Source organism: Cygnus olor, chromosome 13, assembly GCF_009769625.2.
Source record: "Cygnus olor isolate bCygOlo1 chromosome 13, bCygOlo1.pri.v2, whole genome shotgun sequence".
NCBI classification, from domain to species: Eukaryota; Metazoa; Chordata; class Aves; order Anseriformes; family Anatidae; genus Cygnus; species Cygnus olor.
The window spans coordinates 10872063-10900030 of record NC_049181.1 but is presented as its reverse complement, the minus strand read 5'-3'; the positions used below and the strand labels follow the sequence as shown (position 1 = coordinate 10900030).

Sequence of the window (27968 nt, the reverse complement as noted above, 5' to 3'; positions counted from 1 at the left end):
CCCAGAGAAGGGGCAGCCTCTGGGGCTTAAATCCCGTCCCGTGAAGCTGAGACCCTGCCTCTCTTTTTCCCTGCACTGGGGAAAATAACGCTTCGTATTGAACGGGTGCTTTTTTTTTTTTTTTTTTCTTTTAGGACTGACAGATATAATAGTGTTGTTGCTTCTATTCATGGCAGGGAAAAGCATCCAGCCAGAAGGTGAAATATTTTAGTTGGCTTTTTATTGAGTTAAATTTATTGAGTTTAGAAAACTCAATGGGGCATCCCATGTATGGTAGAAACTGCTCCTCACTTCCTTTACACGGGCTCTATTTTATATTTACTCAGCACTTGAAGTCATTGGGCTGGTGCTGAGCTGTATTAAATAATGCCCTAACATTGTAACTCCTGATTTAGCAGTAACATGAAAATATATGAGATGATATTCCGAGATAGATAATGAATAACAAAGCTTTATTTTAAGCTTTGGTTTTGGCTGTGCAATGCAGAGGCCAGACTGTCTGCTTATAGGTAAGGCAAAAAGTTCGGCACTGGTACCGTCCCCACAGGAGAACCACAGCCTCTTGGGATACCTGCGTTATCCCGCTGGGCAGCTCTGCCCGCGCCTGTGTTTTCCAGCCCTCCCTCGGAGGGCGTGAGCAAGAATTACTCTTTTCCTAGTACCCATAACATAAAAAATAAAAATAAAAAATAGAATGGAATATTACCCCATGGTGTAGGATATGGGCTTGTGCCTATTGTCAAATATTTAAACACATTTTAGATTTAAAAAAAATAAAATTATTTTTTTCTAATTATTTTGGGAGAAAATATTTGAAAACGATCAGGGCTAAAATTTGTGCGTTGTTGATGGGAAAAGTTTTTAAGGAGAAAAAAAATATACGTAAATATATTAATGAGTGTTTCTGTTAAGCTCTTACTTTATATGCCCAAGCCCATCTTTTAGCTTAACTTCTATTTAAAAAGTTGAAAGAAACTAGGAAATCCCCGCAGAGAACAGCCAGCCACACTTCTGAATTTCAATGCGTCATTCTAGACGAGCGCCTTTGATTTTAAATGGTAACGTTGCTGCTTTAATCAGGAGACAATCCTTATATATTAGTTGTACTTGCCTATAATTGTTAGAGCTAAATGATACACAAAACTGGATACACATCTTTGCAGGCCGATTAATGGGGAGGACTGAAAGCAAAAGTAAACACTAACCTTACAAAATAAAAGAAGTTAAAAGATAAGTGTTAAGGACCTTTTTCTTTTTCTTTTTCTTTTTTTTTTCTTTCTTTTTTTTTTTTTTTTTTTTTTTTTTTTTTTTGAGAATAAAACAAGATTTAGTAGCTTTCCACTTAATTTAAATGAAAAGAATCGCTACCTTACATATTGCACTGATAATGCGGGGGAGAACGAAAACAAAACCGGCTTTGTGGCAGTGACACCTCCTATAGTTGTTGTGAAGAAACTTTTCCCCTTGGTATCTGCTAACCAATTCTAATTAATGCTGCACATTCCTCCACTGAAATCATTTAATGCATAACAAGGGGGGTAAGGAAAAAAAAAAAGGGAGAGAGAGAGAGAGGGAGAGGGAAGAAATTCTCAATGCTCATGATTGCCCTGTTCGAATTATGAGAGTGAAAGCCCGGGCCCCCTAACCTACTGTCTGTAAAGCAGAGCTTTGAAAGAGAGCTGCAACCTACAAAAGCTGTCAATCTTCCTTGCCCCGAAAGCCTGGGTTCACATGGATTCAAGTGACAGCCCTCCTCCCCCGCACACAATACATCAATCTGTCTCTCCCCCGAGCACCCACAGCCCATTGTGCGAGCCGCAGGTGCCTCACATAGCACCCATGGCCCCCCCCCGGCCCCCCCTGAGAACCGGCCCTGCACAAAGGCGCCGGGCCGCGGTGTTGCGAGGGGCAGTAGCTTGTGGTCTTTATTTTATTTTATTTTTTTTTTTTGGGGGGGGGGGCAGGAATTCTGCTTCAGACCCTCCTTTGGCAAGCCTGGCTGCCCGCCAGTGGTTGGGGCTGGCACAGGGTGTTGGGTGCTGGGCTCCTGGCGGCTTGACGTGCTACGAGTAAGTGGCGGCACTGATGGATGGATGGATGGGGTTCCTGCGGCATCAGGTGATAGGGAGGAGGTGGTGCAGGGAGTTATAAGGGCCTCAACTGTCTTCCCATTGCCTTAATGGGCCACCAAGACCATATTGCCTCTGTCTGTTGAGCCCAGGGGCATGGGGCACTGAGGGGCTCTGCTGCCGCTGGGCCCAAGAGGCACTGGCTGCCCATTTGCTTCTAGGCCTCGGCTGGTGAGGAGCTGAGCTGTAATAGTATCCCAGGTTTTCTGCAGACCTTGAGTGAACTGCTTTGTCACTTGATGTCTAGGTTGCCTCTACGTAAAATATTGTGAAGGTTTTTCTTCTTTATCCACACCTCTCCTCATTTGTAGGAACTATACGTTTGGGGAGATGGTGTTGTGTTTGTGAGATTTTACAAAGCCCAGCATAGGGCAACATTTCTGCCATAAAATGAATTAGTGGTAATGGTAATGCAGATAATGAAGAAGACTCGCATGCTGTGCCACATCCTGCAGTGATAAAAGTGGCACTGTTTCACCTCGTGCTGTTTTCCGTGTCTGAATTGTGAGTGACTTTTTCCCCCGTTAGATCCAGCAGTACTGAGCCGGGTTTGTAAAATCCAGAAGGCAGCCATAGAAATTACGGTGTCAGGAAAGTGCACCAATGGGATGTGGGGAAGAGGGAGCTCATCTATCTACATGCCATTAAAAGTGGCATGTAACTGGCTATTAACGTTCATTTTTTCCAACACTTATAGCATGGATCTTCTATTCTGCTCTCTTTCAGTAGAAGTGCATAGTTTGTTGCTGGGTAAACCAAGAAGCCTTGTATGCTCAGAAGTCACTCAATAACTTTGCTTTTCCTGAATTAAAATTTGCATGAAATAAGCTTCTTTCAACTCCCCTTTACACACCATGTCAAAAACAAGCAAACAAGCAAACAGACCAATACAAGCTTGACTTCTTTAAGTTCCTTTCCAGAACTTTTTTCTTCTAAAACATCCCAGCAAGTCTCCTGTTCCCAAGTGACACAGCTCCATTATTCCAGAGTTGTGCCCTAACCTGCAGGCTTTGCTGGGCAGTGAAGGCAGCCCAGGGCGCAGGAGCCTGAACGCCGCAGCAGTGCAGCACTGAGCTGAGTGCAGGCTAATTGCTGGAGTATTTCCTTTGCTTTTGGTAAGATTTTGCTTCAGTGGCTGCAAATTAAAGTGACACTGCAATTCAAGTCACCACAATGAAATGATGCTCTTGGTGCTTTGATCTTGGTCCTTAGATAGATAACTTCTTAAAAAATAAAAAAGAAACTGCTCACTAATTTGGTACTAAGCATCAGTCAGAGATCAAAAATGTCAAAGCGCAGAGCGTGCTTGTAGATGTGGTGATAACATCTGTAGGTGAAGACAGGTAGAAATTGCATGTTCCACTTTGCTAGTTGAAGAGCTACATTTCAACTTGCATTTCAGATGGATGTTTTAAAAACACCAGCCAGAGCTGGGGCTGAGAGAAACAGCACCGCAGCTCAGTCCGGCCCAGACAGGTGAGTGTACTGGCAAAACTGTTTCTTTGAACTTATTTAAGGCAAAATCACAGCTGTAGAATGCCAGCTCTGTTGCAGTGAAGCACGAAGCTGAATGTATGAACAGAAAGAGTTTCATTGCTGGTAGCTTTCTCTCAGTTCAACTGACAGAGCACCTTCAGGCAGAATTTGAGCCTCCTTCCAAAATATATGAGAATAGCAAATTCAAACTGGCATTGGCTTGTCTCAGCAATTTCTCACAGTATGAGATTAAATGACTGTGTCGTATGATACTTCTGGTTCTCTTCACTCACCTTCAAGACTAGATAGTGTGAGTGGATTACCCAGGATAGCAGAACGTAGGAAAGCTCATCCATTCCAAGCCAAGCTTTCTTTCCAACAGATTCCCACAGATGTCAGTATTAAAAATTGTCTAACTTCAGGCGTAGGATCAAGTCATTAAATTAGAGGCTTTCAGCAATTCTGATTTTCTCTTCTGGGAATGTGGCTGTTGAGTAGCTGCTTTTGTTTCCTTCTTAGGGCTGAGACAATTTCAGAGTATATTGAAGATTCAGCGTTTAAGATAGTTCATTAAAGACAGGGATGCCCCACCTTTGACAGGGGAAGAGTGCAAAACAAAATTGAGGTGGGCAGCACTGTGCTTTGCTTTCCTCCTTGACTTAAATCCTAGCTTTTAAATTCTTGTGACCACAAGTGGCATGGAAGGATCGTATAGGCAGATGTTTCCCTGAAGCCAGCACTTCACCAAAGCTTTTAGGGAAGTGCCCTTTTGCCTTGAGCAGGGGTTCAACCAGGTGACCTGAAAAAAACCTGATGTGCCTGACCTCTGTGCTATGGTCCTCTGCACAGGAAGTCAGGGTCTGGCAGTCCTGGCTAAACAGTCCTCTGAATCGAGCTTTGTTCTCCTGAACTGAAGCACCTTAGGAGAACTTTAAATCTATGCCATGCACAGGAAAAGCTAGCCTAACTGTGGCACCTCTCACTGATGGTAGCTGCTGTCATTGAACAACAAATTAAAAAGCAAACAAATAGGATAGCTCTTCAAAGGACCTATATGATTCTTTCTTATGTAAGCAATCTTCCAAACACACACAAATGATTTAATAGAAATACTTGCATTTAAAGATAAAGCTAACAGCCTGGATACTAAAATGAGTATAACTCATGTGAAGTATAATTTCCAGTAAGGAAACTGGAACAGAACTGTGGAAGTGATTCATTAGTTGTATATTCAGCTCCAGCACAGTGTTGCAGACAGTTATGGCGGGCCCTTAATTGCTCCTGTTAACATCATATTCTAGAGCTCATTAGTGATAAACAGTGTGTATTAATATCATTCAGACAAGAACTAAAGATTTACGTGGAAATCCATTTGCTGTGATGGCCATTAGTCAATTCAGAGTTGTTGAATGATGCTTGAAAATTTAATATGTATCGGGGGAGTCAATATTTCATCAGGCAGATTCCCTCATCTTCCCATGAAAAGTTCTTTGTTTGAAAAAAAGTTACTTAATGGAAAATGTGCTTTTGGGAAGGACGTGTTAAGCTCTGCCCTATTGGTGTCCTAAACAAAGTAAATTATAAACAGTGATAGAGATGATTTGGGGGTTTGATAGAATTGTGCTGCTTGTCACAATAGTAAATTTGGCCCAATATTGCCAACTTAAATGTTTTACAATGTGGAGACTTCTCAGCTTCAGTTTAACTTTCTGGCTCTGGTCAGGTCACTTGCTTTAAGTACACAAATATATATTGGGATTTCTCCAGACGTGTCTGACTGACAGCACAATTTGTTATTCCTAGTTCTTAATTCCTAGTAGTGACACTGCACAAATGGCTCAGTATCGGATGCATGAATATAAAATGTGCCAGTAGCACAAATAGTCTTATTCACTCTCCAAAGCAGCTGTAGAGTAAATTCACCTGCTCCCTCCCCACACACCACTTCTTTTCCTGTCTTCCTGAGTGCCAAAAAACTTCCATTTCTCTTTATAACATTGCTTTGAATGTGTTTTTCTTTAGGATGTAGAAGACCTGCATTGCTGGTGGCCTGTGTGATCTGAGGAACAAACATGGTGTGGGTGACACAAGGACATAAGAAACAGTCCTGCAGCATGGTTCCTGTTCCTAGGTCTGGAGATGTAAGTCACATTCATCCATCTGCTGTTTGTTCTCCCTGCTAAAAATTCTTTCTTCTAATTAACCCAAGTAGAAATTGTCTCCATCTCCCACAGTACCCAAGGAAGTCACAGGAGTCAATAGAGGCAGCTGTGCAGTGCACAAAGAGCAGCACCATTGAGGAAGGAGGGACTCAGTCCAGGCAAGGAAGAGTGTTCAAAGTAAAGAGATTCTCCAGATGGTTGTGCTTGCTTGCTTGACACGTGGGGCTGAGCAAAGCTTAGTAGCTACGAACACCAAGGAGGAATTTTGCTTCCCAAAATGCCAATTCCAAGGAAAGAGAAAAATAAATAACACTAAGTTTGATAGTTTCTCAAAATATGTTACTGCTTCTAGTCAGTCATTTCCTTACAGTAAGTGAAGGCATACAAATTTGCACCTGGTTTGGCTTTGTTGTCCTTCTTAACTATGTTGACCTACGAACATTAGCTCACTGCAGATGGTAGGCAAAATAATGTGCAAAAAAAGAGCTGGCAAGTGCTGCTAGTTGTTTAGATGTTGTAAGTTTGTCATCAATGAAACACATCCAATTGACGATGCCACTTAAAGATGTTTCCACTTTTTGTTTTGGTTTTGCTTTTCATCTGCTTTGCTCCTCTTGTGCAGAGGTGCTCTTCAGGGGTTATCGATGTGCTCTGCTATGCACCACTGCAGATGGCACCCCACTGGCAGCGTTGTCAGTGGAGGGCTATGTCAAAGCTGCAATATTTTAGTTAAAAGAAAAAAAAATCAAATAAAGGGACTGGTGTTTTGTATATTTGAAAGGGAGCCCAGTTCTGGCACAGAAATTTGTAGGAGGATCTGGAACACCTTGAGAGATTTTAAAGGAACTTGAAAGGGGAACTTAAAAAACAAAACAAAACAAAAACTAAGTCTTTAAAGTTAAATTGAGAAACTGTCTCTTTTCAGTTTATTAAACAATAGTAAAGAGGTAAATTGTCCATTGAGTTATTTATAAAACAAGAGTTGGAAAGGAGACCTTGCTGTTTATGTTGACAAAAGGCCTAGTCTGATTTAACAGCTGGAAGCAGAAACTTGCTATGTTCAGTGAAGGTGCCATTTCCTACCAGCAAGATGGAACTGGTGCCTTGAATTATCTTGCTTGGGTGAGAAAGTTTGTCATTGTTTGGAATCCATCTCCAAGATACATTTAATTCAGTTTCTGGCAAAAACTGTGTAATCTGTATATGCAGGAGATAAGACTAGATCAACCTAATGCTACCCATCATAGCCCTCAGAATCCAAACTTCTGTGAAAGTTGGAAAAGCACAGGGAAATCAGCTGGATATATTTGTACAATATTGCATTTGATTTTTCTTGATATGTTCCACATATGTTTTCCATGTCTGTCACCAAATTTCTAGTACATTTTTTTTTATTAATCTAAAGAAATCAGTCAAGCCCCTGCCTGAGGAAGTCAGCATAAGGGTTTTCATTATCACAGGTCACCAATTCCTGATGCTGAATGCCAGCAGTGATGTTTAGGGTGATAATTGCTAATGACAGCACAATGTTCCCATGTTTAGCACCATTTCTTATTTATTCTCTAGTGCATTCATGTCTTACTCTTTTCAGAGGAATTAAGAGGGCATTTCAGTTTACAGGAGGCAGCATAGCTGATCTGTGTGGCTGTATTTGCCAAAAACCCCAGACTTTTCAGAATACAAAATGCCTGAAGTTTACCCTTCTCATTTTGCTGTCCAAAAGGCTCTAGGTGTCCAATGCCACCACTAATCCTGCCTTTATTTCTCACAGCTGAGGGCTGGATCCAGTTTGTGGCTTCCGCAGGGATAACAGCGAGGGGCTCCTCACTGCAGCTGGGAAGGGAAGGAAACACTTTTTTTTGCCCAGCTTCTGTTTTTCAGCATGCAGCCGGTGACCGGCTCTGTCGTATTTGTGGATGGGGAGCGCCGCCTGCCGCAGGCATCACGCTGAGCGAGGCGCTTTTGGGGCAGGCAGGAGCTACCCGTGATATTCGCAATTAACCTCACCTCCAGACTTATTTTCAACTGCTCAGCTAAAAGCTAGAGCTCAGTTAATGCCCTTTGTAGCAGTCACTGATGTCCACATTGCCACAGAGGAAGGAGCACTGGTGGGATTAATACAATCTGTCTAGGGAAAGGGAGTCACTACCTGAATCCTTTTCTGCTTGGGTTTTTCAAACAAGAACAGAAGGCATTTTATTTTATTTTATTTTATTTTATTTTATTTTATTTTATTTTATTTTATTTTATTTTATTTCCAGAAGCAGACTTCTAGTCATGCCATGTGCAACAGATAGCCCCAGAGCAGAACTGGCAGGGCAGGCTCTACTATGCAAGCTCAATGAAGCTTTAAAAGGTTATTTTAACTTTTTTTATTTTTATTTTTTTCTGTAAGAAACTGCTTAGATGTCTATTATGCTGACATTGTTCATAACTGCTTCATCTAAAACGAGTACCAAAATTCTGTGAAATTTTGTAACCTAGGCCTTTGGACAATCATTTCAGCAGGTAGAGAGCAGCAAATCGCCACTATTAATCTGAAGAAAATCTTAATTTACATCAACTGAGGATATTAATTTCCTGCTTAAAAAGCTGAATGGCAAAAAAAATGATGTGTTAAAAACGATCTGTCTGGCAGCTAGGACCCTCTCAGCAGTATATGATCTCGCAGACCAATTTGATCAATGAATGTCAGAGCTCAGATTGCACCAATGGGCCTTAATGGTCCTGAGCGGCCTCACCTGTGGCCTCCTGTCCACACCCTGCCCCAGGGATTGAGAACCCTATTTAAGCCCAACCCCAGACCTTCAGTACCTGCTTGAGCTGCTGGGGAGGGGAGATGGGTTTTGTTTTAGCTGCAGCCATGCTGCTGCCCGTGTTTCAACCCTGTTGCTCTGTGGACTGGTGGCCCAGGCTGATGTCCAGGAGTGGCACTGGATCTGTCTCATCACCACGGCCCTGCCTGGCCACCATGGGGTTGTGTCAGGCCCTAGGTATTTTTGCTGGACCTGACCCTAACCTATGGCTTGGCTTCCCAACTTAACCTTGGAAACGCCTTGTTCCTATGGATGTGTTTGGTGATCTGGCCTCTTGCTTGATTCTGACTGCCCCCCGGCCTGCCTGGGTCCTGCTCCGGGGTGGTGGGGTGAGTCCTGGCTGGTGGGGTCCTGCCCTGCCATGTGGGTTATTCCCTCAGATCCTGACTCCCTGTCCAAGAGAGCAGCTGGCCCTCGCTGCAGGCTGGGAATGGTCTAACAGCTGAGATAAAAGATGCTTGTTTGTGGCTGTTAGCTGCTGCCACATCTCAGCAGAGACCAGGTTGATGTGATGTAGTTTCAATATGAATGCTAATACCTCTTCATTCTTTTATAGAAGTCAGCTTAGACAATTGTGAAGAAGAAACTGAGTATCTGAGGTGCAATTTAACCACTGCTGTGATGAGAAGTCACAGCTGTGAAAAACAAAGCTTGTTAGATTGTCCCAGCAATGTATGTTATGTGCAAGCCAGAAGCTTTGCATCTCTCTGTAAAAATGGCATTTTTTGTGCAAGTAAGGAAGTTATGGTGAATCATCTGTTCCACACAGTGACTACAAAAATCTTGGCTGTTGAATGGGCTACCTTGCCTCAGCTGTGAGCTGCTAGTCTAGTTTTGGAGGGGTTTAGGAGGACAACACTGTGTTCCTGGGGCTCATGAAACCAGCAGCCCTGCTTTGTCTGTCAAAGTGCACACTAGGGGATCTGTTGCAAGCATCTGAGAAGTCAGCATCTTGGTAAGACTGTTATGGGCCATAGTATATCCTGAAGCATCCTCCCTCTGCAGCCCAGAGCCAGCCCCCAGTGAGACAGATGCATGACAGTGTGCATGCTACTAGACACATCCCAGGGTCCAGGTCAAAGGCCCAGTAAAACTGTCTCGGGAGCCTGACAGCAGTTTTCGCTCCAAATCCTGGTAGCCACTGAATTGTTAAGGGCCTCCTGGGATGTGAGGTCTAAGTGGCTTTGTCCTGGACATCTTGATCTCCTTCCCTGTCCAGTGCTTGTGACACATGCTGACAGTTGTCCCCAGCACACCTCTGCACACCCTGCCTAGCTGTGTCTGCAAGTGTGGGGGTTGCACTACCTTAGTTAGAGAGACCGCAGCTAAACAGCACCTTTCCCTTGTGTGAGATCCTCTCTCAACTTTTATTACCGTAATTTTACCTCCTCCCCTGCAACAGATGTCCCTGTGTGAGATCATCTGCCAGATGAGAGGGAGCTGGAGTCCAGTATGGCCAGGAGGGGTGATGTCGTGATGGCCTGCTTTGCTACAGCTCGCTGGAGGAGATGTTGGGGCTGGGCAGTGGCAGAAGGCTCCTACCTGTGTTGGCCCTCGGAGTCCTGGATGTGCAGGTAAGTAAGCTCTGTGCTTCTCAGTGTTTGCAGAGGGGACTTCATTTGAAGGGACTCCTTTTAGCAGAAGGTTTTGTTTTTTTTTTTTTTTTTTTTCCCCCTGGAGAATGAATAATATTTACCTCATTGCATTGGGAAACAGTCTGGGGAGCAGCTGCCTCAAAGTCTTTCCATGGAGACCTAGAAATTGTGCAGAGAGCTTTTACTTAAAAACGAGTCATACTGTGCTGTTTTTACTTAGGCTGAAACCAATTCCACTGGCATATTATGGTGAGCAGTTACTATTTATTTCACTGGCAAACAAAATCCCCTCAGAGAATAACAAGCCTCTAAGCCTTTGGTGTGAGCCCACGGCAGCAGAATAAACCAGAAACTGGTGCTGGTTAGCAGTGGTCAGTTAGCTTTAGACCTCCCGGGGCGCTAGTGGGAGAGTAAATGTGAGCTAGTCAGAGGCTGCCTTTATTGACAGGAGCTTTTCTGAACTAAGCACTGTCCATCAGACCCTTCTTCAAATACTATCTTTATTTGCAGTGTCCTGCAACTGTTTTTGAAGTGTTGGCAGTGACGCAGGCTTTTGAGCATCGGTTCCTCACACAAATGGTGCTCGGTACCTGATGAGAAATGGGTGTGACGTGGCAGAAGAAAAGGGACTGGCTCCACCCCCAGCCCTGGAGACACATGCTGATGTTTCTCCTGCATTGTGTGGCTGGTGAAAGGCTGACCAAAGTGCATCTTGTCTTTGGAACAACATGAAATTGAACAAGCACATGGTAAGACACCTTTTTTTTTGGATTTCATGATATTTGGTGGCATAGAAAGTCAGTGGAATTGTAATCATTGACACCCCTTTGGATTTCTCTCACATGATGCTGTGCAGTACTTATTGTTTTTTCCCATCGTGATGGCTTGAAGTAGGACTTGTTACTCTGAGCACTCAGGGCTCTAATGTGGATTTTGTCTCTTGTGTAAACACATCTTCTGAAGCTGGCTTCTGTATTTTCTTCCTTGTGAGGTAGGAAATGAGGTGATTGAGGGAAAAGCATTGTTGTTCCAGGCTGTGAGCATAGCTCTTGGGCTTTTAAAGCAATAGCTTTGTAGTAAGGAGATGCCCTGAGACCTCCACTGGCCCTCCAGTTCAAACCCAGCTTGTCTGACACCTCATTGCCAAAGGCAGTGTGTGCAGAGATGGATGGAGCAGAGCTGGCTGCAGAGGTTGACCTGGAACAGATGGGTCCATGGAGTAATTCGGGTGGGAAGGGACCTCTGGAGGTCACCCGTCCAACTGCCTGGGGACCAAAGCAGGTCTAGTTCTGTCAGGTGGCTCAGGGCCTTGTGCTGTTGAATTTCCAGTTGCCTGTTGTTATGAAATACTGGAGCTTGCTCTGTATGCTGTTGTGGTCACTGGATGATGTGGAGACTCATGAGGTCCTGTGTGGCATCTGGACTGGATATCAAGAGGAGGTTTTTCACAGAGAGTGTTGTTGTGCACTGGAACAGGCTCCCCAGAGACGTAGTCACGGCACCGAGCCTGTCAGCGTTTAAGAAGTGTTTGGACTGTGCTCTTAGTCACATGGTCTGAATTTCTGGGTAGACCTGTGTGGTGCCAGGAGTTGGACTCGATGATCCTTATGGGTCCCTTCCAACTCGGGATATTCTATGGTTCTATGACTATGTGATGTGAGACCTGCGTGAGAAATGAAGCTGTGACCTCTCTGGAGATGCTATAGACGAACTGACAGGTAGCACAGCTCCCTCCCACCCCCTTTTGTTGACCAGGCTCGTTTCCTGGTGGGTTCTTGGGCTTGTAAGAGATGAGTGTATTTTCAGCAGCACATCCAGAGGCAGGTGCCTCCCCTATTTGCAGCAGCTATTTTAAAAGCAGATCTTTGTTTCTTCTGCCATCGTGTGGCTGAGAGAAGGCTGCAGGGCACAGTAAGAACTTGATTCCCTTAGTAGTAACAGCTTAATGAATAGGAAGCCTTCTGATCTGGATTGATTGTGAGCTTTCTCCCTTGCCTCAATTCTCCAGCAGGGAAAAGGGAATTTTCAATACTTGGGCAGCACTCCAGTCCCTGCCAGAGCAGAGGTGTGCTGGGAACGGTTCCCAGAGGAGTTTGGGACCCTTGTCCCAGCAGAGCCTGGGGTGCAGGGCATGATGAACCTCCAGCAGCAGCTGCGCCGTGTAGGGTCTTGCAGGGAAGAGACCACGCACTCTTCAGCCACCCTGGAGCTGTGGCAGAGCTTCAGCCGTGCCCTGTGGGCTGAGGACTGCAGGTAAGTGACTTGTTGGGTAAGTGTGCCAGTCTTTCCTTGGGCTATGCTGGACTAATTCACAGTGGGAGCACTTCCCTGCTCTGCCACTGCCCAGCCAGCTCAGTGCATTTCACTCCACAAGGCCATTGTTGAGGCCACACTGGGGGATTAAGGTGGCAGTTTTGGGGGGGAGGAAGTGTAGGTAGGGCACTCAGACACCTCATCAGAGCTGAGGCTCCTTTTTCAAGCTCCAAAATGTGGAAAGCAGGGGAGTGAGTTGCATGTCTGAGTGACAGCTGCTACTCCAACAAGGAAAATAAAACAACAGATTCTTCCATTTCCAGTATTTATTCATATTAAAACAGTGACATTAATATTAGTTTATGACAGTTATTTATGGCTTTCCAGGTAAAACCTGTTAATGTAAGTAGCTGGAGTTATTACTTTCAGCACTATCTCTAAAAAGGAGGAAAGAGCCAAGGTAGTACAAGAACAAAATTTGTGAAAGAGGTGGGAGGGAGGGAAGGAAACAGTGGGAGGCCACTTCCTTTTCCAGCTGTGATGCACTGAAAGGAGAGGAGTGATGCATCTGGGAGACAAATGTGACTGGCAGCTGCTACCTGTCAGCTCCAGCAGCACAGCAGTGGGATCTTCCCAACTGAGACCTGGGTGGAAAGCAGCAGCTGAGGAGCAAGGTGAGCTGTCCTTTCTTGTGCCCGAGCTGGGATTCTTCTGCAAGAGGAAATAATAATTTTATTACTTAAATAAGTAAACCTCAATCAATCACTACTTATTTACTAATTAATATTAGTAGTACATTAAACAAACCAAGTGTCCTGTTGTCTTAGTTCTGGCTTTCTCCAAATGTGATTTCCAAGAGCAGAAATGATGCTGCATGTTGCTAACATGGGATTTGTTCTCAACTCTTCCTGTGGGAACAGCTCCACAGTGAGGGGAGTGCAGGCTGCTGGAGGCAGAGCCTGAGGGTAACACCAAATGTGCTGCAAGAAGTAAATGCTTTAGGGCTTGCTTCTTTACTTCTGCAGCATTTTCTTGATGTGTAATGAATGCAAAGTCTAGCGACTGCTTCTTCTGAAGGGTTATCTGGAAAACAAGCTCACTTACTTTTTGTATCTCCAGATGGCCACAAACAGCAGGTCAAAACATTGCCAAGAGATGAGTTACGGGTTCTTCAACAGCAACAAGTACCTGTGTGTCCCAAAATACCTCTTTTCTGGGGTAATGCAGAGACTGTAACTAGGGACAAGTCTAGAGCCTGGTCTTAAAAATATCAAAATATGAGGTGTGGATGCTCCAGGCACTTTCACTCTACCCACAGTGCAGCCAGTCAAGCAAAGAGAAAGGTTAATGCTCTGTGAAGAGGGGTTGCACCACTTAGTTACAAGAGACTGAAGAAATAACCTCAGAAGAAGCCAAGTTCTTCTGTCCCAGCACCAGGAGGGTTATCTTGTGCTGGGATGGGGCTGTGCAATCCATACAGGTACAGCTGGGCCTTGCACTTCAGCGTAGAGTAAGTAGGAAAAACAGCAAGGACGCTCCCACAGGGTCAGAGCACTGCTCTAGCAGGCTGCCTCAGCCATACCACACTCTGCTTCTGCTGCGTGTCCCTGACATTAGGATTTAGATTTGTTCACTCACCAGCTTGGGGAACTTCTCTATCCTCCAGCGCTCATCTGGGTTGGGGTTTTGCTTCTGGCTGAGGCTTAAAGCTCTTTCCATCTCTGCTGCACTGACACAGCATCATCTGTGTAGACAAAAGGCTCTTGTGAGAGGAGGGAAAAAAAAAAGGCAAAAAGCAAAATTGCAGCCAGAAGAAAGTAACTCTTCAGTGAGATTTCCCCATGGCAGCTCCCTTGCCCATACCCATTCCTTTTTTTTTTCCTGCTTACAACACAAGCCTGAGTTTCATCCAGAATAGCATCATTTCAGTAACATGTTAAGTCTTTAAATAGGTAATATCCATGGATATCCTAAGAACAGAGAGTGACTTAGGGTCAGGTTTTGTTTTTCTCTGCACTATGCAACATATATTTATACCAAGGGTACAGGACAATCTTACAGAAAGCTTTGCAGTCTTATTCTGGCAGTTCTCAGCCCACAACCAGTGCTACAGCCTGCAATAACTGAGCTGGACATGAGCATCTGGGTTCATGGCAAAACACAAGGATGGCTCATGCTTCCTTTACCTTGCTCACAGGTGAGGCCTGTGAGATGTATCCTAAGAAATACAAATGTCTAGGAAGCATTTACACCTACCAGCTGGCTAGCAGCTTAAGAAATTCTTCATAAGTTCTAAGGTGTCCAAAAGTTTCTTCTTCACACTTCTCTCCACCTTGATCCTTTCCTGTCAGAAAAGGCAAAGAGTGACCCTGCTCAAGCTGAAACACCTCTGACCCATCCCAGGCACCCCTTTTAATTCTGCCAGTGATGCATCATGTTCTGTGTGGTGGGGCATCTCTCATAGCTAGTGGGATGCAGCTGTGAGCCCAGGACATACCAAGATCTGTTAGGTAAAATACACAGGGATTTTATGAGATTACCCACTACAGTTCAGAAACTGGTGCTGATTTAACAGTTGCCTTCTTTTCCTCAGGAAGCTGTACTGCTGACCTTTCCGAGGATGGCATGGAGCAGCAGAGCTCAGCAGCTGCGGTTCACAGCCAGCTAACGGTACCCTCATGCCAAGAAGCTGTTGCCTTATTCCCATCCCTCTGCCACTGCTCAGTGCACAGTCTGTATATGTGCAGACCTGCTCCGGTATACAGCGAGCACTGCAGAACTACATCTGAAAAAGCTCATTCCTCTGCCTGGCAGCCACACCAGCAAGGTACTAAAGGTGACGCATGTCCCTGTGTGTCGTCTGCATGTCCCCCCCGACCCGTTTCACCTTACCACTAGGATACTTCTTACTCAGAAGGCTGAATATGTCCATTTTCGTAACAGTCTCTTTCCTGAATCAAAAAAGAAGATATTCAGCATTCCAAGTCACAAAGAAACACAAGTCTGGATGCCCAAGCATTTAAGTATTAACACATGCAGACACTAAAAGCTTCTTCATAACTACTGCACTCCAGAAGGTGAAGGATGGAAGAGAGGTTGCGGACCATGACTTACCTTAAAAGCAGCTAAACATCTCACCCCAAGGGCACTGCAGCTCCACAGCCTCTTCCCAGCATTGCTCTGACATCAGTCCACAGGTCCTAGAGCTCTTCACAGATACGGCACTTATTGCCTCAGTGCTGCAGACAAGGGGTTTAGGCCACTCAGCAAATGAAGATCTCAGAACACACTTAATTTAAAAGCTAAATATAGCATCAGGGTGATGCTTGCCAGTGTTCCTTTAATAAAAAAGGATATTATTTGCCTAAGGATTTATAACTTCCAAATGAGAGTTTAATACCTGATGATATCTCTTCTTCAAGCACTTACTTATGCTTTCCAATCCTACAAGTGTCATTTTAACCAATGTAAAACCCCAAAGTCTACATTAGCTGGAATTAAACTGAGAAACTTTGAATATCCGTGCTTCAGTTCAGGTACCCAAGGCACAAAAGCCAGAGGTATGGCCCCCCAGCATCCCTGTGGAGTCAGCAGTGCTCAGTAATTGAGCTATGAAAAAGAAGACACAAATAATCTATTCCCTGACTTCCTGAAAGACACAGCAAGCCCACAAACACTACAAAGCAGGTTGTAATTCCGCTGATCAAAGCAAGAGGGACCAGCGTCACAGGCTCAGCTAAGGCAAAATAGGGCTCTTTCACCTCCCTGTGACAATTGCCTTCAATGGCTATGTTCTACGCATCTGCTGGGCACATGGTCCGCCAGAAAGCAAAGACCATGCAAGCTGAACATAATCCCTGTTCTCCCTTTGAGGCAGCAATCACTTTAGCAATCATTACCTTTCCTTTGCCCACAAACGCAGGTAGCATTCAAGGCTAGTTTTTGTGCCCCCAGAGTCACTATAGTCAGCAAACAGACCTAGATTTCAGTCAGGCAACTCCAATTTGAATAATCAAAATACAAACAGCACAGAAAAAATGACCAAACTGCTAGCTTGGACACAAAATGAAGTCACTACAGCACTGACAGAATAATGTATACTGATGCAACTTACAGAGAAGGGCCCATGGCCCTGGGAGGCTGCTCCACTTCTTAACCAAGAGAGTTTCTTGCAGGTGGGAGGTGACCCAACACCCAGACAGCTTCCCTTTTCTGGAACAACTGGATATGTCTCTTCTGAAACCACACAACACCAGCCCTTTCTATGTAATGAAAAAGTTACACAGCTCTGGAGCACAGAGAACAATCAGTGAATATGAAACTTTGCACTGTTTTTCAATTAAAAAGGGAGTTTTTTTTTTTTTTTTAAAGCTCTCTAGTATGTCAGGAAAAAAAAAGAATCAGCCTTCTGCATGTGATTCATGTCTAAAAACACCCACGCAGCTCATCACATTGACCTCAAAAGACAGAAATGCTGCAGCAAGCCACTTCCAGAGAGGGAATTCATGGGCGCTAAACCACAGTGAACAAAGCTGATGAATTATCAGCTTTTCAGAGCTAATCTGCTGAGCAAATATTAATACAATTAGTGTTAATCCCTGAGTCTCATAGTTTTTAAGTTATACATAATTTTTTGAAGGATGGAAACTTATTACTGGCTGCAGCTGATCTAGGCTGGGAGAAAAAAAAAGAGAAAAAAATAGATGAATCAAGAAAACTGTGTTTTTTCTCTTCTCTCTGTTAGTAAGCAGCAACTGGGCATGGCCAGAATGGCAGAGGTAATGCTCAGTGGGGCTCTCGTCAGGCTGTTCCAGAAATACTGCTCTGCTGGCTCTCAAAACGTGTGATTCGCCTATGAATGCCTGCTGTGCTGTCTCAATCTATCATGCATCAAGCACATCTAGACTTACCGAGCAGGGAAGGTCCGAAGGGTCTGTTGTTGCCCTGTGTTCATGCTCTGGGTGCTGCTGCAGAGCTTCAGGCACCCCAGCTGCAGGTCAGCCCAGCCCAAGCGGAAAGTGGCTCGCAGCTCCCTGGAAGCAAAGAGTTTGCTAGGGTCTGACAGAGCAGTAGGACCCAGTCTCAACTCTGCAATCCTCATTGAATCCCAGTGAAGAAAAAAACACTATTTCTTCATCCCAATCAGAAGAGTAAAGAAGAAATCTACTTCTCAGATATCCATAGATACATCTGCAAAAGTAATAATGAAATTATCACCTGCGATTTAGAGAGTGATGACACCCCAGAAACCTTCAGCCTCCCACTGCTTTGGGTATGCTCCAGCCAGTTTCTGACTTCTCCAGCAATCTTCAGACTCCCTGTAAGGTAAAGTACACATCCACAGATTTTGTACTTGTCCTTGGAGACAGAATCACCAGTGAGCTTGCACAGAGAGCCTCGTTTGCTCAGCGTGCATCCCAGTTTGTAAAGCATAGCCCTCCGCATTCAGCCCAGCCAGTGCTCGCTGAGGAGCAAGGAGCAGCTATGTGTTGTGTGAACACCACAACCAGTGGTATAGAACACTCCTACCCAGAAGTGATGAACAAGCAGGGCTGCACTGTCCAGCTATGAAATCCACAGTAGGAATAGCCACCTGCCAGTCTTAACTTCAGCCCTTTCAGGAGTAGGGAAGCCTCCACATCCTCTGACTCCCAGAGTCATAAGATACTCATAACTAGAAAAATCCCTCTTATGGTAGCTAAAGCAGAGTTCTCCAATCCAGACATCCCTGAAAAGGGCACTTTTTGCAGTTATTTTGGAATGACATCATCTACACACCAGTACAACTGGCACTTAGAATTCATTCAAATCTTATAGCTGCACCCAGAATAGCTTTTCACATTTCATTTTTTTAAGGGGTTGATGTTAAACGTTGTTCCGAGAAATTCCTGACCTAGGACTGGTTGTGGCTCAAAAGCGACGTGTGCTTGGGGGTAAAAACATCTTGTGAAATTATAGAATATCAACATACAAAACTGACATTTTATTCTAAAAGATGAATGAAAAACATTTAGTTGGTAATACTCTAACATATCAGTTACTTTGAAAGAATTCATCTTTTGCTTTCTAAATATGTATTTTTACAGAAAAGAATACTTGTATAAAATTCATAAGATAAAATTCTAAGTTTGAGAGCATTGTAATGAGTCACACCACTGTTCACCAGTCCCAATATCTCCTAACATCAACCAAAAGTGAAGGGAAGGAAGATAAGAGCAGGGCAAGACCGCAATACTTTTTCTGTCATGCTCAGAATCCTTTCAGTTCCATTGACTCTGAGGCAAAAGCAATTTCTCTGTTTTCAGCAGCCCTAGGAGGAACATCTTTCATTAATTGACCATTTTCTCCTCGATCCTATGTAAACTTTTACCGTTGTGCTGTCCCTTTGCAGGAAGGCCCATGGGTCAGCTACCACCAAATGAAGAACCACAGGCGTTGGTTTGCTTCCAGACTGCTACTGGGGGCTTCGTGTGATGCCTTCAGATGGCTGTAGTGACAGGGAAGTCAAAGGTCAGTAGCTAACCACCCTCTCTAATCTGCTCATGTAAATAAACGATGTGGGCATATAGATGAGGTATTGGGTAATAGAACAGAACAGGGACTGGAATTCAGTGTAATATTACAACAAAATCAAGTCTTTTGATAGACTGATAGTGCCCCCCCCCAACTTGTCACAAGGCAAGAAATTTCAAAGGCTTCATTTTTGACACTTATGCATTAAAAAATAAATAAAAATAGTAGAATTTCCTTTGATACATAAAACCCAGCTTCTGCTTGGCAGTGGTGTTGAACAAGAGCATTCTGCAACACTTTTCCTCTATTGTTTCTTTCCAGAGACGAGCTCGGTGCTGTCCCCTTTCCAGGTGATGGCTGTTACCAGTGAGAGGATGTGACAGACAGTTTAGAAGTTTCCTTTTTCGCCTACTCAAGGAAGAAGAGCTCTGAAGCTTGCAGCAAAGTGATTTCTTGCCATTTTCTCTCTTTGTACTTAGCTGCAGGTTTCCACCTCTGGTGTGCAGCACCTCAGGGAAAATACATACTCCTTGTAAGCTGTCAAGACAAGGTAACTCACTGAAGGAAGTCATAATCAGGAGGCTTAAATTAGCTGTACAGGGGGCTGCAGCTTCACTGGAAAATACTTAGGTATTGCATACTGATGGAAATTGAAAACAGAGAGGGTCATCCTGGATGCTGTGGTTGGCAGAGAAGCAGCATTTTTTCCTCTCCCTCCTATGTCCTGACAAAGTGCTTCTCTATCTTCTAATTTATGCACATTTTCTGTCTCTATCCATTTTAACCAGGGCAGCACAGAGACTTTCCTCTCATAGATGCCTTGTATTTTTTTCCCCTTCTTCTTTCCATTTGCCTCCTTTCCTTTTCTCCAAAGAGCTTTCTTGCATGAAAAATGGCAGCCACCTGCTTCCATTGTAAGTGGCTGTTCGCAAATGCATGCAGCCACTTACTGAACACAAACGCCTTTGGGCAGAAGCAGGCCCAGCTGGGACTGAGATCTACAAGTGGACTATTAGCAGCCAAGTAGTGGACTAAAACTGGTTATTTTTATTGCTTCCCTGGGGAGATAGGTCAGGCAAGGCAAAACATTAGTATAACCAGCAAACTGTAAGCATCTGAAGGCTTCTGCAGGCCATGAGATGCCTGCATGCCACATTTTTGCACAGCACTGGTTGGCAGAAAGATGTTTTTCTCATGGTAGTGTTTGTAGGAAGAAAGCTATTGAAAGAGAAGCATGAAGTGCTCTTGACTTATTTTTCATGTCTCAGTTTTAAAAGCCAACTTTGTGTTTTTTGCTAAGTTACCATTCTTCAGTGCTGTCCACGTGCATGAAGTGGGATGTGCTAAACCCACATCTCCAGAATCAGTCCAGAGACACAGGGCAGTCGCTGTAGTACCCAGCCACCCAGTCCTGCTGCCAGAGGAGCTGGAAAGAAGGTGGCCACACTTTTCTTATGCTGTTTTGGGCATCAGCACCACCAAGCAGCATTGCTGCTTGGCAGAGCTGGGCTGCCCTGTGGAGTGAGAACATAAGATGGAGGCAGATGTGATAGAGAAGTAGCCTTAAGTGCTGGATATGACTGTGAGAAACTGCTAAGGCTGCTGCAATGACTGCCCTCACCCCAGACATAGGCTGGGCTTTGCTTCTTTCCAATTTACAGGTGTTTTATTGTAGGAAATGGGATAGCAGGGACAAAACTGAATCCTGCTTGCCTGAATCCTCCACATACTGTTACGACAGCTCTTCAAGCTGCAGCGACAATGCATGTAGTGCCAGCATGGCAGCTGAGTTCCCAGAATAGATGCAAATGATTTAAAAAAAATCTGTTGTGATGTCAGAAAGTTTCCCTTTTTAGCTTTTGCCTCATTATCAGCTATAACTTGCTTATGGTTGCTGAGCCATAAATATAGGCTAGCAGTTAACGTAAGCTAAGATTTACAAAAACCATTTGAAGAAGTTAAAGATCATTAAGGGGGAGTCAGAATCTCCTACATGGCTTTTATGGTCTTAACCTCGTGGCATGATGCGAAGCAGGAAAGTGTGATGGAAATACAGAATACTTCATTATAATGCAGTGAAGCCCTTTTGACATACTTCCTATTTATCATCATGAACGCGTTAAGGCACAAAACAGATTAATGCTTTGCCCGACCTAAGAAAGTCACAGGCTGAGAAGAGGGACAGACAGGACTTTACACCACTTCCAGAGCACAACACATCTCTCCCTGCAGTGACTGGAAGGAGTTGTCTTCTAGAAGTGCTTATTTCTCTTTAAGGCCTACAGACACAGCTTTGGTTGAAAGCTTCACATGGAGACATCTGAACCATGCATGTCTGAAGGAGAACAAGGAACTGGAGTCAGCCCACCCATGGGTGTCCACAGCCTCACCAGTGAAACTCCCCTAGCAGCTGGGGTCCTCCCAGCAAGCCAGGAACCACCAGGTGCCCAGCAGGGTGAATGCAAACTGCACTTCCCTCCTAAAACCCTCTGGGACCTTGAGAGGTTGTGCCAATCAGCAGGACACTGACCATTAGTCTCCCCAGGCAGACCAAAGCCCACCTCACCTCCAAGCACCTATTGAGCCAGAACATCGAACATCTCCTCTGCCACTGCCAATGAATCAAAAATACCAGAGTCCAAACAGCAACGTAAGCCTGGCTAAAAGGCTGGTATGGACGTTGCCCATTTAAACCAGAAGCGTTTGCTGTTTTTAATTCCTAGGTACATATCACTGGCAATAGCACACAGTGACACGGTGGAGGCAGATTCACTCACACGCATCCACTTCTAGTGAGCACACCCAAAGACCACGCATCATTCTGGCAGCTGATAAAAGTGTGGTTTGCAGTGTCAAATGCTGTGGTGGAGAAGGGCCAAAATTTTATATAGGGAAAATAAAAACAAAACAAAAAAAAAATCCACCCCAAACCAATAGTGAAGCACCTCATCTTTTCTATCCCCCTTCACTTAGTCTTGTTTCCTCAGCTCAGAAATGGCAGCTTCATTTAAATATTCAGAAAGAAACCATTAAAGAGTGAACTTTGGAAAGTAGGAAGATGCTTTCTGCATATGTGACTGCAGGTAAAACAGTGCCTTATAAACCCCAAATTGCATGAGACAGAAGGCTTCCTCCAGCTCCTTTACTAAATGCCTGTCCTTGGAGAGGTGTGCAAGGACTATCGCCCAGGCACTTCTGTACTTCTGAAATTCAGGTTATGCGATTCCATATCATCCATTACACCCAGAAACCCCGAGTCAGGCAGGGCACTGTATAAATACAGGGGAAAAAAACCAAACAAACAACACAACAGGAGTTCGGTAGCAAATCTTAACATACCTTATAGAAAACTCCTACATGCAGCAAGCACATTTCCTTAGCACAGGCACAGAGAGAGGTGCTGCCTCACAAGAAACAGCAGGGGTGGTATTTTAGTTTTTTCTTTTTGTGTGTGTGTGTGTGTGTCAGTAATTTCCAACTTTTTTGCTTTTGAGTTGCAATCTTCACCCGTTCTTATGTATGATTAAGGACAGGTTTATTATTCTACCACTGTACCTTTAGCAGCAAGACTCTCTTCTGTCCAATAGTCATAGTCTTTCCCCTCCATTTCCCCCCAAAAATAGTTGAGGTTGCTAAGCCATCTCTAGCTCCTTTGCCAGATATGCTTCCTTGGGAGCCCTTTGAAAAAAAAAAAAAAACAACAAAAAAAAACAAAGTCATGGATCAGCAACCTGTTGCAGTTACTTGCTTCTAGTTGCTGTAATGCTGTTAACTATCAACAAAATAGTTTGCCATAAATCAAACTACAGTACATCAATCAGCACCGTGTGTGTATATATACATGTGTACAACCCAGTCAGTTATGGCATAATTAGCTATAGAGGGTCTGAGAAGAGTGAATCCAGGCCACAAGAAGAAATTTCCAGAAGGCAAGTGCTACAACACTGAGATTTATGGTCAAGGTGTGCAGTATCCAGCAAATATTTCTGAAGTTGACATTTTTTCCTAAACAATTAAAGAATAGGTTTATAATTATGAAAACAGTCATCACTAATCTTTTTTATTATTGTAGGAAGAACAGCAGGGATGGAGACCTTCTGCCTGGAATATTTTCTTCAACTTCAAGAGAGCTGCAGTGAACTGTAGAAGATAGTGCAGAGTTTATAGAAGTACATCTCCAGGATTATTTGCCTCTGTGGTAGAAGTGCAGGTCTGTGCCAGAAGTGCAGGTCTGTGCCTGGTGCCTTTCGTGTAGCTTCAGATAGGGGTTCTTGGAAGATTTCAATTTCAGATTAAAGACTTGTGAACTTCATGTCAGCAACAGTATAGAAAGTTTGCAGGTGTATGCCTGTGCGAATGCATACGATATTTGGGAGCAGAACTATCTTAACCCAGTGCCTTAAAAAAATAAAGAGCACCTTAGAAATGCTCTGATACATAGCTAGATCGGCAGTCACTAAAAAACAAAAGTCAGTCACATTTACTTATCTGTTACACTTCAATGCGAGTTTTGCTAATTGCAGATTCCGTGCTCTTTTCCCTAAACTAGTACAGAGGTAAGGTCAAAGATGGCACATTAGCACATTTGGAGTGCCTGGTCAGCTGCCTCTCTTCAATATTTTCTGGAAAACAATTCAGAATATGTACAGGATATTCATCTTCTAGGTTTTTTTTTTTTTTTTTGCTGCCTTTAAGCTGTGCATTGCAAGGGGCTGAAACACCAAGGGAGCCATGGGTTATAAAACTAACTATGTAATCCCTTCCACATGGAAGATTCTGGGCTGAATTTGTGGGAAGCCAACAGCTAATGGAAAAATAACGCCAAATGGAAGATAAAATCGGTGGGGACAAAAAACGAGACGAGAGCAACGGGCTCTGAGATTATACCACGCAACCTTCTGAGACAGTTTTAAGGGTGACTTCAGTTCCCAAATTCTGCCACTAGATGGCAACAAAAACTAAACTAAAATCGGCGAGGCATTGGCACCCCTGCCACCCCCGGCAGCATCCCAGCACCACACCGCCGCTCTGCTGCGAGCCCAGGGGGCAGGCACGGGTCCCCTGGGAGCCCAGCAGGACGAGACCGCCTCCTGCCGCGGTCAGACTGCTCTTAGGACAGTGCTAACCCATGGTACCGTGTCCTGTAGTGCCCCGGCTCCCTGCTGCTGAGGAGCTTTGGGCACGTTTTTGGTTCCATGTGCATGCAGATATGGTTGTTCCCAGAAGCTGCCTGGGTTTTGTGCTGCTCCAACAGGGCTTCCGATTCCTCTCGGATCGATTCCCCTACTGAAAAGTATTTGGTGAGCTAGTCGATAATTATAGCCTGCAGCTTGCCTGTGGCAGGGTATCATCCCAGACAAGCAGACAGGCCTGTTTGGGCCCTTTAATGGGGCAGCATCATTTAGGGGGCAAGATAACTGAGATCACCTAGGGCAGAGCCAGGACTTTAGCAGCAAGGCTCACTGCTAAGCCTGAGGATCCCTACATATGGCAAAGTGTTTTGGCAACACAGTTTCCATCTACATACAACTTTTTAAAACACTAGGTTCTCATAGAAAATTACTGGATTTGGGGCACGAAAATCCCCCTGAAATCAGTATGGGCTCAAAGCCAGTTCAGAGCTCTTCTTCTACCACCTAATCACCAATAAAACAATTGCTCTATTAGAGATACCCAAGTGGATGCCTCTGGTTTGTCACCTTCTCCCCCAAGATGACTAGAGGAGTCCATCTCCTCTTCCAGATGAGAAATGACACAAATAAAGAATGGGAGAGGTTTGCTGCTGCTACATAGGGTCATTCACTCTGTTTCTGGTAGTGAGGTAAGCCCAGGGCACCACAGGTCTGGCTGCAGAGGGTTCCCAGGAGGGGATATTTGCTCAGAGTGGTCTTTCCTCCCAAGACAGGTCTCCAGGAGCATCCCCCTCAGTACGGGGCACGTACCCAGGCAGGGCCTCCGCAGAGATTACCTTCTCCCTCTAGCAAGGCTTGAGAAGTCTGAAAGGAAACTCTTAACTAGAGCATTTGAAACACTGCAATAAATGGGAGAGCTTGAAGCACTGTTCTGCTCGGAAGGTGTCAGGAGCTAAATTATTCTGGAAGCACTGAAGCATATGCTGTCAGAAGCAATCCCATGTTGGCAGCAAGAGGATGGACAAAGCAGCCCAATAGATCCCTTCTTTCCATCCTAGCATCTATAATTCCTCTGTTAATGACTTGTAATCACATCCTACATGTCAGGGCACATTTTGATTTCTTGCTTGATAAAGTGCCAGGGCCAGTAAGATCATTCAATTAATTGCATGGTCCAGTGCTTCCCCCCGCCCCAGAGCCTCCTGTCCCACATCGGGCAGGCACATACTTCTGCAAGAGCCCAGGGGAAGGGAGCAGAGCAGAGAGAAACAGCCATTCTCCTCATTTAAAAATGTAAAATGCATTCAGGACCACGTGTAATAGTGTTGTAAATCTTATTTCCATAAAGCACCTCCAGGGCTAATTCACAAGACATTAATCATATTCCAGCTTCTCCCAGCTGTTAACTCATCTGTAGGGTGTTTAATAAAAGATTGTGTGCATTTCCGAGGGACAGAACTGTACCAACAAGGGCTGGTCTGTTCAGAGCAGAGGTTTCTGTGGTCTGGAGGAACAAAGGCCACTGAGTAGTCCCCAGAGCCCTGCACAGCAGGTTTCGGCCCCCGGCTGAGCCCTCCCCAGCTCTGGCCTGGGTTACCTCACCACCACTCAATGACGCCCTATGGTGATGAGGTTTGGCTAGGGGACAGGCAGTAATATATTTCCAGGTCACTTCCTCCAAGTGCAATCTGATTTATTCCCAGCCAGCTCATTGGCATCACTCAGTGGCAAAACCCTTAATTATTCCTTTAAATCTAACTTCAAACTCCAAGCACTCTCACACCTCCCTTTTGCCTCCTGGAATTATAATCTGACTGGTGGATAAACACACTGCTTCCTTTTATCCTACCTGTCTGAAAGCTCTTCTCTCCAGGAAAGGCTTCCTTTCATCCCCGTGTCATGCTGAGGAGGTGGTGAGCTATCAGAAGTTGCGGGGTCTGCTGTTCCAGGGAACACAGTTGTCCCCAACCAGAGAATGCCACAGCACATCCAGAGACGGGACGCACCTCTTTAAGATGCTGCACATACAGATCTCCCTTGGCCAGACAGCAAGCGTCTCTGAGGTGCAGCAACGGAGTGAGCAGGCGTCGGTGTGCTGCATTACAATGCCTGCTCAGTGTCCTCCTCTGCTCACACCCAACCCACAGCCCCACGTGCACACACTCACCCACCCATCCCATGGCCCTCAGGAAGCCAGCCTCTTTCTCCTTGCAGAAGCAGCCTCCCAGACTGCCAGGCTCATGCCTCCCCATTGAGTCCATGGGTTTTTCCTCCAGGCTGCCCTCCTGGTGCTAGCCAGGCAGCAGGCTTGCCCTCAGCCCCTTCCTCCTCAAGCTCCTTTTCCATATGCAAAGCCAGATTTGGGAGGATTGCATTGTTTAACTCCATCCCCTAAATCAGCTTGCTGCTAATCCTGGTTTAAGTGTACTCCACATTCAAGTGAACATCACTGTGGCTGCAGAAGCCCCTTTCTTTCTCCACCTAATTACACACAATAACATTAAAAGCAACCTCAAGCTGCAGGAACCCACGTGTCAAAGGGAAAGTGGCAGAAGTTTTCCAAAGGTAGTTTCCTCTCCACTGTGAAGACTATAAAAATAATAAAATAAAAAAACAGGAGCCACCTGCTTTCATCAAAAAAGGAGAGAGTTGAGCATCTTCCTAATATCAGGACAGGCAGAAGTAGGAGCACTTTCTCAAGGTAGCACTTCCACCTGATACTCTATTTCTCTTTGAGTTATTTCACCCCCATAAAAAAAAGCCAATTTTCAAATGAAGAATGCCACTTCACATTGAAGTGTCCAGGTGTTTAGATCTGTTGTTTACCAAGGGAACTGTTTCAACTGTTTCTTTCCTTTTTTTATAATGAAGAAAGTCAGCAAGTTTGCATCAATTCCTCAAGCTGTGTCTTTAGAAAGAGGAAAAAAGAAGAATTATTGTTCTTATTAAATCTAGGCAAGTTCGTCTTTTTTTTTATGAAAGGGCATGAGTAGTAGAAAGATAAATTAAGCATAAATGGGACTGCATTATATTTGGACAGAGCCATAGCATGATGAGAGAGGTGCCTCAGCATTTACTGGAGGAAAAAAGGCCTAAAGGCTTAGGAATTATTGTTGGTGGGCAAATAAAGGCTCCGTGTTTCAGCTTGTACGGCTTTCCTTGGAGCTTTTCCTTAAAGACCAGCCTCTACCTCCCAACCTTAGGATGAGCAGTTGTGGTGACAGTGCCCCTATGACTTACAATAATCCACCCTTCCCGTGATCCTGGAGGACCATCCCCAGCTTCTCTGCCAGCCCAGCATTACACAGGCCATCCGAGTCCTCTAACAGGGCTCTCCAGCTGCTCACAGGGTCCCGCAGCCTGGCTGGACTTTGGTCCAGCCCTATCACAAGTGATGCAAAGGCGATCGATGCCTGGGCAGGATGCTGAACCCAAAGACTGCACATCTTGCAAAGCCGCCCAGCTGAGGCGGGTGACCAGCATTTGCTGGGAACAAGGACCTGGCCTCCACTGAGCACACAACCCAGGGGAGGTCTAACCTCACCACTGAGTCTTTCAGGTGTGCATGAGGAGAAAGCAAAAAAAAAAAAAAAAATACCTGAGCAAACCAGAGTCAAAGTGCTGATTGCTGCTGCTGCATTTTGAGTTAAAAGGTACAGTCTGTGCCCCAAGCCCCTTTGTTCACATCTACAAAACTCATCACCCCAGGCTTGGCACTAGGGCAAATGCCTCACCTTGGGACTGCGCCCTCACTTCTTGCCCCCATCTGCAGCTGTCCCCTCAGCAGGGCTGGCATCATCCCTCTTCTCCCTTCTCTGACCCCACAATGACAGCCCAACACCGTCACCGTTACAGATATGCCACTCTCCAAAGAGAGGAGAACGTTGTTCTA

General features: G+C 44.8%; 3 long non-coding RNA genes across 8 annotated transcripts; 2 read left to right on the top strand and 1 right to left on the bottom strand.

Moving 5' to 3' along the window:
* The first annotated feature begins 3544 nt into the window (after positions 1-3544).
* On the top strand, positions 3545-6057 carry LOC121077106. Its single transcript, XR_005823896.1, has 3 exons — positions 3545-3605; positions 5628-5746; positions 5840-6057. It is a non-coding gene; the product is annotated as an uncharacterized LOC121077106 (long non-coding RNA).
* A 6687-nt stretch (positions 6058-12744) lies between these two features.
* Positions 12745-27186, bottom strand: LOC121077471. 6 transcript variants are annotated; one of them, XR_005824069.1, is made up of 8 exons: positions 25926-27186; positions 18802-18918; positions 17649-17749; positions 17342-17464; positions 14688-16667; positions 14070-14175; positions 13536-13619; positions 12745-13142 (listed from the first exon to the last, which is right to left on the bottom strand). It is a non-coding gene; the product is annotated as an uncharacterized LOC121077471 (long non-coding RNA). The 6 variants fall into 6 exon arrangements; XR_005824067.1 differs by lacking the exon at positions 13536-13619 and having other exon boundaries at positions 14688-15670; positions 16331-16667; XR_005824070.1 differs by lacking the exon at positions 13536-13619 and having other exon boundaries at positions 14688-15639; positions 16331-16667.
* Positions 15176-23338, top strand: LOC121077472. The gene is made up of 4 exons (XR_005824071.1): positions 15176-15258; positions 18823-18941; positions 19266-19494; positions 23017-23338. It is a non-coding gene; the product is annotated as an uncharacterized LOC121077472 (long non-coding RNA).
* Positions 27187-27968: the final 782 nt, after the last annotated feature.